This window comes from Lycorma delicatula, chromosome 3 (genome assembly GCF_047948215.1).
Source record: "Lycorma delicatula isolate Av1 chromosome 3, ASM4794821v1, whole genome shotgun sequence".
Classification (NCBI taxonomy): domain Eukaryota; kingdom Metazoa; phylum Arthropoda; class Insecta; order Hemiptera; family Fulgoridae; genus Lycorma; species Lycorma delicatula.
The window spans coordinates 84,879,284-84,891,404 of NC_134457.1; the positions used below are offsets into that span (position 1 = coordinate 84,879,284).

General features: G+C 27.5%; 1 protein-coding gene across 1 annotated transcript in view; it reads right to left on the reverse strand.

Annotated features, from left to right (window-relative positions):
• LOC142320924 (synaptogenesis protein syg-2-like) overlaps positions 1-12,121 on the reverse strand; it is a 900,325-nt gene that overhangs the window by 811,051 nt on the left and 77,153 nt on the right. The gene's annotated exons all lie outside the window — the stretch shown is intronic.

The window sequence follows — 12,121 nt, forward strand, 5'->3', positions numbered from 1 at the left end:
ATGAAGTTTTTACCACATTGTAATTATCAATCTATGTATAAATATATTTCTTTTAAGTCAGCTTTGATTCATATGATATTCTATAATATCTATATTATAGAATATATATGTTATATTCTATAATATATAATATTTTTTCTTTACTAGATATTTTTAAATATCTAATGAAGCTTTCTTAATTCAGAACTAGTAGGTTGCATTCCTAATTCGTGTAATAAGTATACCTGTGGCTTGTTATATCCATGGGTCTCCAGGCCAGAACAGTTTTTAAATAAATTTCAACAACAGAACGACGACCGGGGAACAGAAAATAATAATGAGTTTAAAATATTTTTCACTCTACAGTATCTAACTTAAATTTTGACCACAAAAGTATTATTTATGAAAATTTACAATATTGCATTCTACTGCAGCATTATATACAATTTAAATATAAAAATTAATATTTTCCTATATATTTTATGTTTTTGGTCCATCTTTTGCATTTCGTTTCGTCATTATCTTAGCGCTTTCGAATGTTTCTATTTATCATCTGTAGCAATAAAACGTTAATTTTTTTTTAATGTTTTATATCTGATGATGAATTGCACTGTTTAAAAACGTTTAGGTGACTGAATGAAGTAAATCATCCAACATCCAAACATATTTTTAATAATTAATATCAAAGCCTTTACTACAAATATCCAAAAATAAGATACTTAGTTGGAGAGCAAAGAATATGCGCGCGCGCGCGCGTGTGTGTGTGTGTGTGTGTGTGTGTGTGTGTGTGTGTATATAAAATCTTGTAATTACGAGATTATTACAATAATGAGGTTATTATGTGTTCTCGTTATTTGGGGTGCGTTATTAAATTTCTGACATAATGATATAGAAAAATATAATTAGCTGTAGATGTGTTAGAAGATCAATTCGGTTTCAGAAAAATTATAACTACAAGAAGAATTTCAGTCATCCTATTAATTTTGTATGCTAGGTTGAAGAAAAACAAAGCTATGAACATGGCAATTGAAAATCGTCAAAATGAATTTGATAATTAAAAATTGAAAAGAATCAGAAGTTCAGATTAATACTTTAAGGATAAAAAGTAGAGTAATTAAAATAAAAAAAGAAGAAAAACTGTTGTAGGGAATGGCGTAAGATGAGAATGTAGTTCCCCCTTTACTTTTTAATTTGTGTTCAAAAGAAGCAACAAAAAACTGAAAGAGAATTTTGAGTGTAGCAACCGTTCGGAGACAAAATGTAAAAAGTTTTACGAATATATGTATAATATTTGTACGTATATAAATAAATGTATAAATTTTATGATAATATAAATGATATGATTTTATGTATGGAATTTTTAATTTTTATGTATTTTCTTTATGTATGATATTATGATTCATTGATAATATAAATTCAATTTGAGGTAATAAAATGCAACAGAAGCGAGAATAACGAGTAGTTAAGACATTAAGCAAAATTTTATCGCAGAAGTTTGTTGTTGAAGTAGTAAAATTGCAATGGATAGAGGAGATGAAGCTACCGAAAAATACAAAAAAATACAAAAATACACCTCCTGTTATCTATCTAATACGTAATTTTAGGAGTTCTTTTAAAAAATTTTTTTTTTCAAATTAAGCTAAATATATATTGACTAAACGTAACTCGAAAAGAAAACATTACCGAACATATGTGTTTAGAGAAGTTTTTTATTATTTTAACCTCTCAAATCAGCTACCAAATTATCGCTGTGCAGTTTTAAATCGCTCTGTACGAACAGAGTGGTATTGAAATATGGAAACTGTTTCATTTTCATATCTTAGAGAACTAGGAGGTAGAAACAAATGTGGATCTACATATTTAGAAATTTACTTACTACTTTCTGGTATGTTTTTGTCCGGCATCTTGGATCCGGCACATTGAATCAAACTATTTTTTAGATTCGAAATTTACGGGAAAACGATTGCGAAAGCTGTTTCTTGATAAAGTTCTTCGTTTTCGAGTTATATAAGCAAAGTTGAAAAAAAAAAACAGAAAAATCGTGGAAGTAATAAAACGATTCCCCTAGTAAATTTTTTATTTCGTGTAACCTTCAGAATTATATCCAATTACAAACTTTAAACAGTTAATATTGGAATTATGTAATTACAACTGTAAAGTATAAGGTTGAAAATTATTGTTTTTAAGAATTTTGTTAACTTTTATTTCATCTAAGATATTTATCAAAAACTAAGATATTCATCGAGAACGATTTTCACCATTAAATTTTTCATGAAATTTTATATTAAAATCATGTATTCTATATCTAATTTCTTATTTCAAAAAAAAAAATTATTCAATGTGGTGGATCCAGATGGCGAACAAAAATTTCAAACACCCCACAAAGTAGTAATTGTAACTATGCTCTTCATTTCTCTTTACCTCCTATTATCCCTCAATTTGGAATATGAAGTTTTTACCACATTGTAATTATCAATCTATGTATAAATATATTTCTTTTAAGTCAGCTTTGATTCATATGATATTCTATAATATCTATATTATAGAATATATATGTTATATTCTATAATATATAATATTTTTTCTTTACTAGATATTTTTAAATATCTAATGAAGCTTTCTTAATTCAGAACTAGTAGGTTGCATTCCTAATTCGTGTAATAAGTATACCTGTGGCTTGTTATATCCATGGGTCTCCAGGCCAGAACAGTTTTTAAATAAATTTCAACAACAGAACGACGACCGGGGAACAGAAAATAATAATGAGTTTAAAATATTTTTCACTCTACAGTATCTAACTTAAATTTTGACCACAAAAGTATTATTTATGAAAATTTACAATATTGCATTCTACTGCAGCATTATATACAATTTAAATATAAAAATTAATATTTTCCTATATATTTTATGTTTTTGGTCCATCTTTTGCATTTCGTTTCGTCATTATCTTAGCGCTTTCGAATGTTTCTATTTATCATCTGTAGCAATAAAACGTTAATTTTTTTTTAATGTTTTATATCTGATGATGAATTGCACTGTTTAAAAACGTTTAGGTGACTGAATGAAGTAAATCATCCAACATCCAAACATATTTTTAATAATTAATATCAAAGCCTTTACTACAAATATCCAAAAATAAGATACTTAGTTGGAGAGCAAAGAATATGCGCGCGCGCGCGCGTGTGTGTGTGTGTGTGTGTGTGTGTGTGTGTGTGTGTGTTTGTGTGAAATTAAGGGAAACTACTACAAGCGTAGATAGATTTATTTTTATTTTTAATATTATTATTCTTGATCCTAAGAACTTCAAATGTTTATAGTCTATGCAAAAAAAGGGCGCTCCAAATGAAACAGTACGACGATGTACTAATATTTAATTTTTAAATTCAAGTAACAATGGTAGAAACAGGAATAATAATGCAACAACGAAGATTTGTTTTCAGAAGATGCTCAATATGGTCTTCATTTGTCTTCAGGCTAGTTTGACCATCTTTCAACATGTTTTAAAATGCGTTACGCTGAAGCAACAAAGGAGGGAATGATTGCATTTACATATTTGTTTTTTTATTTTTAATTCCATCCAGTGTAGGATAGTCTTTCTTATGAACAGATATTTTTTCATTGCTCCGTATAAATAAAAATCTGTAGGTGTAAAATCTGGAGATTTCGGCCAGATGACCAGATGTGTCTTGAGATGAGCCTATTCCCAAAAACATTACGCAGAAAATTTATTCAAACTCTGGTGGTGTCCATCATGATCCACCTTGTTTAAAATATGATCCAGAAATGTTCTCCTCATTTAGTTTACCGATGAAAGGATAAATACTATTATTATCTACTTTCATGATATAGCACATAAAATTCAATCTTTTGCCATATAATGATCTTACGAGGATTATTAACTGACCACATCCGAATGTTATGGCTGCCGATATGGCCGATAAATGAAATGGAAAAATGTAACATCGAGAATATTTTCTCACTTTCATTTATAAAATCCAAAAATCACTGTCAATATTGAACACGTTTCGGAAAATCAGTTAACAGATGCACTGCAGTTATTTTGTACAGATGTAGTTTTAAATGTTTAATAAGTGCTCTATTCGTACTATTCATGATTTTTAATGAGCCAATTATCTAAATGATTCTTTTTAAGCTTTAAGCTACGCGAAGAGAAAAAATCATTCAACTGTTCCTCTGACAGGATTGATTATCTTTCGGATTCGGGTGTCTTTGAAAGAAACAGTTGCTTGGAACTTATATTTTCTAGTTCCGCACAGAATCGCAACGTAGAAGATCGGTGTCTGACGAAATTTTTAATAAAATATCCTTAGCGTAATCTACGCGAATCACCAAAATTATACACATTTTCAACCAAACAGATGTGAGCTTCTAATGTTAAAACTATTGTCACACACCGGAAATAAAAGAGTAAACAAAGGCTTCAATGGTTAGGAAATTTAAAAATTTTTTCAACAATGAAACATGGAAATCACATATTAGTTTTGTTGTTGACAATATAAAAAAAAAGATAAATCTCGTATTTGATTGATTAAGATCAGGTGCTTTTAATTAGGTTCATACATTTGGGACATCCCTATATTTTTCAAGAATTCAAATTTTTGTTTTCTTTTTAATTGTCAGCTGTGTGATAAATCCTTCAAAACAAGTGCATATTTTTACTTATGTTAAAATTAATTTAATATATCTATCTTTTCGAATTTTTGTGAAAGAATTTTATAACATCTGTTTATTTAATGTTATGAAATTTCATTATTAAAGCATTTAAAAGGATTAAAATGAAAAAAGGGATGATCTACGTTAAACCTACATTGAAATAAACAAATTAAGATAAGAGTTAACAAAAAGAATGAACTAGATGCGCTTTTCATTTTTTGAACATTCATCATCAGAAGTAATAAAGTTGTTTTATAAAGTAATCAACAGTACATTAAATATTATTATTGTATAATCATCAGATAAATTTATAAAATTTTGGTTAACAGTGACAAAGAGTTTAATGAGAGCAGCGTTATTTTTATTAAAAATAAATATTATTTTTAATTCCTAAATCGCCTGTCAGCGATGAAATTTTTTTTAGTTTTTGACCAAAATGAGTTAGGCCTAACATCAATATTAAATTGTTTACAAATCTTAAAAAAATTACAACCCTCTGATTGTTTACTGTAATAAAGGTTTGATAAATAGTAGTTTTACCTGTAGATGTATTTATCACTTGCCCTTATTTAACTTGAATAGCCGAAGTTACGCTAAGAGAATGTCACAGGAGACAAAATGTCTGAGAATGATCAATAGTTTATTCGTCTGGGAATAATAAAAATTTAGTTGTTGCCTTTGTTGCTTTAAATATTATTATTATTATTATTTTATTATAACCAGAATCTTTATTAAAATTAATGATTTATTAATATAAACTTTGTCTTTTGTTAGACAATTTTTATATAGTTTACATACATAAGTTAAACAATATCATTTATTATCTCTTTAAGTTGTTAATTATTCTGCAATAAATGCTTTCGCTTTTATTGAGTGATGACTTTGTGTGTAATACTCCAAAAGGCAAATACTTTAATTTATCGTTTGCTTAACACATCTATCTCGATTTTTTTTTTAAGTAATTTTATAGTAAAATGTTTTAGTTCCAATTAATTCGTGTTCCTTCAATTTTTTTACTAGTTTATTAAAAATATTCATATCTTACATTCTACATTATATGCCTACACACACACACACACACACACACACATATATATATATATATATATATATATATATATATATGTATATGTATATCAAGTGTGTGCCCAATTTATGGAAAATCTTAGAAAATGATTGATCCAGTTCTAAAGTCTGAATTGCTACTTATTGTAATGACAGAATGTTCGAAAAATTAGTAAAATTCTATTTAAATAATTTATTTAAAGGTGTGATTTAAAGAATAAAATTAAAAAAAGCAATTTCATTCAAAACCTCTAGGGTTGCTCAGCAGACATTTTGGCATATTCAAAATATTTACAACTTTCAAAGTTGTTTCACTTAGATTAATTTATGTATTTACAGTTATTTAATAGTTAATGTCCCTTATTTTAGTAATAAATCTACTTCAAATGCAAAAATTTCATTTTAACATTTTTTTAACTGGGTTATTATCTGCGTTACATAATCAACAACAGCTGAACTCAAATTAGATTTTCAGCTTTTTACTACTGTTACATTATAAAGTAATATGTTTTTGTTCTAAATCTTAAAAGTTTGCTAAAAAAACTAAATAATAGGTTTAAGATTAAATGCAGGAAAAAATACTAAATCTTTTTGAATAATAAAAAACAAAATGGAAGGAATATTGATTCTAATAAAATATCCGTTTATTTGTTAATATTTTTTTCTTCATTGTGTAAGCGAAAATTCGGGAATTCCTAATTTTCATTTAAGCTTTTTTAAAGAAAGTGTTACGAAATTTAAAGAATAAAAGTTTGTTCTTTGTTAAATATAGTCGCAGTAGTCTTAAATACGTTTTTTTGTCACGTTCAACTTTCTCAGGGGTTGATTACCGTAGGCGGCCGGAAAATGAATCGTAAGAATATCACAATATTTAACCACAAAAAAATTTAATTTAAAATGATGCTAGAAAATAAATTTTGTTAGATTTATTATCATTAAATTATAATTATCATAATTTTGTGAGCAAAACGGAATATCGCTATTGGTAGTCAGGAGGCCCTAGTTTATATTAACTTTTGTCTCCCCTTACAGATTTTACTTAGTATACACCCTCTCTAATAACACATAATTAAATTTAAATGTCTTAACACACATCTCTTTAATTTGTGAACCCTTCTTTATGAATTTAAAATAAACTTCTTTCTTCCACAGTTTATCAAAAGGGTATTAAATTTACCCTTAATTCACCCGTTTAACTTTTACCATTCTCCTATAGCAATACATCTTCATTCATTGTAAAACAAAATGTTTTATTCTTTAGCTTTCTAATTTTCTTATTTTCTATGATTGGTAGCCACAATGCCAAACACAAAGATTTTTTATGAATCTTTACAAAATCTCTAGATCTACATTTGGTACTAAGATGGAACTAAGATGGCAAACTTCTTTACTCCATGAATACTTATCTTGCTTGTTTTAGTCTGCTTTTGCTGTTTTCCTTATTCAGTCTACCCCTAGTAATTTTACCATCTAAATAATGACGTTTTGCAATTTTAGAACAATACTTTACAATTTTAAAACTTTTTCTATGTATATATTTTTATAAATATCTTAATATCTAGCTTTTTATCTTTATATAAAATTTCACTTCATTTTCTTTGTTTTTTTTCATTTATTTTTAAACTGAATTTCTCTCCAAGTAATACACCCAAACAATTTTTTTTTTAAATTAATTCATGATGAGAAATGAATATTCTCTGAAGGTACATATATACAAACTCAAATAGTGCCCAGATATTTTACCTAGTTTTCCTAGGTATTAGGTTTTTCAACAAAAAATTTAATTTTCTCTTATATCTTGTCACAAAAGAATTACTAAAAACCCCTATTTTTTTGGAAAGATTATTTCCATTTTACCCGTATTTTATTAGAGTAAAAAACGTAAATATGTAGAAATTATTTTCTTTACAATTTTTATTATTCAATGTTCCGTAAAATATTACTTTTCTATCATTTCATATTTATTTCCTTTGGAAATAACTTACAGATGTCTATACAAATAAAAATGGAATTCTATCTGCTCGTGTGTCGCTTCGGAATAGCCATCCTAATGAAACTGACGGTTGATTTCGGTCATAGCTGTGATGTACACTTTTATTTAAATTGTTCAGACGTTACAAAAGTAATCACTGATGTCGCGTCCCCTCCTAAATGTTTTTGTATGTTTTTGTCATCTTATAGCTTGAGTTTTATTTATTAAAAAGTTATTAAGAAATATAATTCAATGTACAAATACACGACAAGTAAATAAACAAACTCCTTCTTGAACTAATAACTCATACAATTTTATATAATTATTTTTCGTTAACGTTTTGTAACACTTTTATTTTTAAATACGTCTAATCTGGGTAATCTTTTGAATAGGTAATTTAGTTGCATATATTTATTATTTAATTCCTTTTTTAGATTAAAATAATCTTTTTTATTTCGTTAGCTATATAGTTCTATCATTGTTACAGACGCATAACTATAAAGGGAATGTATGGTCATCAGCCAAAATTTCCAGAAAAAAGGATTTTTTTCCCTTATTTTTTTTTGAGGTTTGAAAAATACCAAATACCATTAGAGTACCTTAGCTATTTAAGGGACATAAATAATTTACCTATTCTTTGAGCAAAATTTTGAGATGGGAGACCAATGAAATTCCTGTTTCCTTAACCAATTGTGACTAAAATTAAATGACTTAAATATCCCATATTCAGAAATCATCTCATCAAATTTCTTCCAAATCGGTCGATCCAGCCTGGAGCTATCAACGTATATAAATATCCTACTGTAATTCTTTAATTAAAAATTGTGTTTTTTGGTCAGAGGAGGTCATGGAATATCAATAAAATCTGCTAAAATCTCGATATGCAAAATTTGACTCGATTACCATAGTTTCCTTATATAGGTTTGTAATAATTTTACTGTATAGCCGTATAAGTTTAGAATAGTTGGGAAGAAAAAAATAAAAATTAGTAACGCTTGTATAAATCTATTATATGAGTACCCAATGTAATAATATTTCTAATAATAAAAATAAAAGTAATAATAATAATAATAATTTAAGCTATAATAAATATTTCGATTAATATCGATATAGAAAACTACAAACAGCGTTTAGTCATGAGTGCTTGGAATTTAAAGATACCCTAGATTATTTTGCAGTATATTTAAATGTAACTGTTAGTAGATTTATTATTCATAAAAGTGAAAGAGCGAAATAAAATTTTTAAATAAAAAGGAAAATTTAAATAAATCAGGAATTTCGCATTTATATAAACACAATTATAATTCATAAATTCCAGATAAATTGGCGGTAACTTTTCTTTTTTATTTTTGTGTTTTTTTTTTTTTGTTTTTTTCGCCTTTTTGCGAATCAAATCACTCGCAAATTCATAAATACGTTTAAGCCTATAATTTATTTTCAATATATTCATTTATTCCATGTCACATCTGCTTACAATAAACAATTTATATGAATTTCAAATAGAATCTAGCAATAAGCTTATGTTAAAGACGAAAATTTATGGAATATATAATTTACCTCAAAACGCATTCACACCTCCGTTATACACAAGCATGCATGAACGATAAAGGTTAATCCCGAAGTAACACGTCATTTTCTTGTGCGAAATGCCATTATTACTAAATCGGTTGCACCTAACACCTTACCACCGCCTTCTTGATCTACTTGTTAATTTTAGATCATAAAAACAAAGCAGTAAGACGATATTTAAGTTTTAGTTATAATAACTATAGCTTTTTCTTTTTTGTATTAAGTCATAGCTTTTTTAATAATCAAAAAATATTTCCTTAATCAAAGGTTTTGTTTAATTATTAGAAGCTGCACTACCAAAAGTAGAATACAGAGTGAAGAATTGTAACAAAAATTTAATTTTCAAAATCTTCACGTAAATTTGTAACTTTTTAATTCAGATATAATTTTTCCTATTTTATACTCTTCACACTATATTTTATATTTTTTTTTTATATTTTTACTTACAGACTTTTTATCTGTTGTAGATAAGAACAGAAAATTATAACTATTACAATCAAAGATGATCTAACGGTTTTCTTTAACTTCCTTTGTATCATGAGTATAGCAATACAGAGTGCACAAAAAGAATATCGGGGGGGAAAAACCGTGTACGCAATATATAAAAATAAGCACCTCTGATTACGCAAAAATTAATCTAATCAAACAACTTAAAGTATTTCTATTTTAAATATTTAAATTACGTTTAATGATACCGTATGAAAGAAAGTATCGTTTTTTTTACAATTCTAAACTATTATAATTTTGAAAGTAAAAGTGATGGAATAAGGAATAAGCAGGAACTTAAAGAGAAAATTTTACGATTCGACGTCTCCTATGAAATTCTGGGTAGAAAAATACATTCGTGAAGAGAAGAACGCTCATGTTCGTGAAGAGAAGAACGCTCATGTAACACATCAAACACCATCTCTAAAAGTCTACATGGTGGTTAAATACAGGATTTTTTTAACTTGTTTGGTTACAAAAAAGATTTGAATCCATTATTCTAAACCAACGCGTTTTCATTGAAGACCGTACACTTTTAAATACCAACAAATTAATTATCTGAACAAAAAGTCAAAATGAAACGTAACATTGACAGGATACTTGAGTCGATCAACTAAGTGATGAAATCAGTGAAAAATTTTCATAACATTATTTTCAAAAAAGTCTGTGCTTAAATTCACACTGCCAAAAACATTTGTTTTTAAGGTGTTAAAAGAGAGTCTTTGTTTGACGATGTTTAACATTCAGTTATTGTAAGAGTTTTGTCCAAGCAACAACCAAAAAAAAAAAAAGTAAAGTTTCACTCGATACTCTCAGTGCTATAATTGACAACGAAAACTTTTTCATCCAGATTAATTTTAAATAATAAAGCTGCTTTTCATATTTAAGAATATTTAAAGATATTAAAATTTGGGCTGCGGAAATTTACACGAATTATAAATCAACAAAACAGATGGTGTGCTCTTAGGAGAAATAATAATGAGAGATCTTTCAAAAGAGTGGTGCTCTTTCGAAGTACGCAGACTGTGTTTATGATTCTTTTAATATATATTTGCCCATCACTAATGCAGAAGAATGGAATGGAAGTAACGGTCTTCCCGTTTTACTCTTCATGATTTTTTTGTGAAAGAAAATTTGTATACCTTCAGAATATATATTCCCTCATGAAGGTTCGACACCTACCGCTGGAAATAACGAACCAAGAAGGTAAACTCCCAACTGTCTTTTTATTTTCACAGCAGTATACGGAATCGGAATACCGCATCGATTCATGTTCGAGTGTGTATAGCAAATTATGGATGGAGTGCACGTTGAATATACTAACTACATAGTAAAAGTTTAGAATTTTCAGTTTAATTTGGCACTTGTTCCAATTTTTCAGTTATTTAAAATAATTGCAATAATTTAAAATTCTTCCATAACTTTTGGACACAACTTTTATAAGAAAATAACTAACTCATAAGATAATAATAATCTTGAATACTTGCTAAAAATGGATAAAAATTACTCCAGATTTTGTATTTTATTTACAGGTTCATCAAATGATTTTAAATGAACACCTTTAATTTTTAATGAAATAAATTGATAAGGTTTATAAATTTCAATTTTATCAACAGGAGGAAAATTAAATTTTAACCTCTGCAAATGCCGGGAAAGTAAAACGACATCGCTAGTATGTGTTGTTTTTTTAATAAATTTTCTTGTATTGTAACGATATAGAAACGTGTGTGAAAATGTGTGCGCGTGAGCGTGCGTGCGTGGTCGTGTCTCTCTCTCTATCTCTCTCTCTCTCTCTCACTCTCTCTCTCTCTCTCTCTCTCTCTCTCTCTCTCTCACTTTCTCTCTCTCTCTCTCTTCTCTCTCTCTCTCTCTCTCTCTGTGTGTGTGTGTGTGTGTGTGTGTGTGTGTGTGTGTGTGTGTGATAACTGTGTAGTTAAATTTTATCGGCGTTTGTCTAGTTTAACCCTTACCACGGCTCTTGATAAAGTTTAAATTGTTAACCTTTGTATCCTTTTAATTTCCGCCTATTTGTTTTTCCTTTTTTTTTTACTTTCCTAAAGAAAATCTTCTCAATTGATTATCATCAAACAAATAAATTTGCAAAACTTCAAAGCTGTGCTAAGATAGTCTCTTCTGAAATACCAAAAACATGTCCTACCTATTACTAGCTTTACCTTGGCAAAACCTAATTTAAAAAATTATACAGAGTAACAAAATTTATTAGACTTCACGTTTTAGAGATCAAATCTAACTTTAAAATTTATTCATGGATATTATTTTTAATGGTGTTTCTAATCGTATAATTTTTAAAAAACTGAAACATATCAGTTAATTTTTGTTTATCATGGCGCATACTTCTGCTTCTTCAAACATAAT